The following is a 1,427-nucleotide window of genomic DNA, read 5'->3' as shown; positions in this document are numbered from 1 at the left end:
CCAAAAACTTGATGGTGTTTTTGTGGAAAAACAAATTTCCAACACACAAATCCAACCGGCAAGTATACCGGGTCGCATCAAGTAGTAATAACTCACAAGAGTGAGGTCGATCCCACAGGGATTGATGGATCAAGCAACTTTAGTGGGTGATTAGTTTAGTCAAGCTAACATTGGAGGGATATTGGATGAAATGTAGCCAACAGAATTGTAAATGACAGGAAATTTAAAGTTGCAGAAAGTAAAATTGCATAAAACTTAAAGTGCAAGAAAGTAAAATAGTTGAAACTTAAATTGCACGAAAAATAAATTGCATTAAATGTAAAGGGGATTGGGTGCAGGAAATTTAAAATTCAACAAGAAAATGTAAAGAGCAATCAAGCAGAGAAGTAAAAGATGAAATAAGTGCAGCAGATTTAAACAGAAATGGAAAATTGCTTGAAGAAGCAACACAGAATGTAATTAAGCTCAATTGTGAAATTTAAAAAGACAAATGAAGATCTCAGGGAATCAAAGAGACTAGAAAACAAGTCTAGATCTCAATCCCTTCCTTGATCCAACAACAAACAAGATGCAGGAAAATTAAAGATGAAAGCAATGAAGAAAACTTTGACTCAAATCACAATTCACTTGAAATTTTGCAGAAGAAGAACAAGAGAGGTTGCAGATGGAGACTGAAAACAGAATTTCTTCCAATCTCAACCCAAGATTCAAAATAGAAAATGAAAACTAAGAGAAAGAGCTCTCAAATCCTAATACTACCTAGTGGAGCTCGCCTTCCTTTTTCTTTCAGCTCCTATTAATGCCTTTTTATAGGCTTTACAAAATGAAAAATGAAAATGAAATTAAAACAAATTAAAAAATGAAAATCCTAATTTAATTGATCCATGTGCCTTTGAGTCATGATGTGGGCTTTGCTTGCTTTGGATTTGAGGAGAAATGGGTTTGGTTGGCCTTGATTCAATTTTGGAGAAGAATTGAATTTAAATGAAATTTTGGTTGAATTTTGGCCTATGTTGCTCCCAGGAGGCTGCCCTGCCCTTGTGGAGGGCAGGGCAGGATTTGATGCGTGCGGCCTTGGTGCGAGCGTGGTGTGCGAGCTTGGTGCACAGGATGCTGCGAGGGCAGGGCAGAAATTTCTGGTGCGCCATTTTGGTGCCTGTGCGTGCTGCTGGTGCTGCCGAGTGATGCCTTGGTGCGCCAGGTTGATGCGCTGGCCGTGCCATAACAAAATCCTGCCCTGCCCTTGCGGAGGAGCCTGCCGAAGATGAGGCCATTATGGCTTTCCTTTAGGTATCCTCCTCTGGATAGCGTCATTTAAAGAACAAGGGTGAGCACAACGTAAAAAAAAATCAGAGGAGCCTGCCGAAGATGAGGCCATTACGGCTCGCCTTTAGGTGTCCTCCACTGGATAGCGTCATTTAAAGAAC

The sequence above is a fragment of the Arachis duranensis genome, unplaced genomic scaffold (genome assembly GCF_000817695.3).
Source record: "Arachis duranensis cultivar V14167 unplaced genomic scaffold, aradu.V14167.gnm2.J7QH unplaced_Scaffold_606023, whole genome shotgun sequence".
In the NCBI taxonomy this organism is placed as follows: domain Eukaryota; kingdom Viridiplantae; phylum Streptophyta; class Magnoliopsida; order Fabales; family Fabaceae; genus Arachis; species Arachis duranensis.
Note: the sequence above shows the minus strand (reverse complement) of the source record.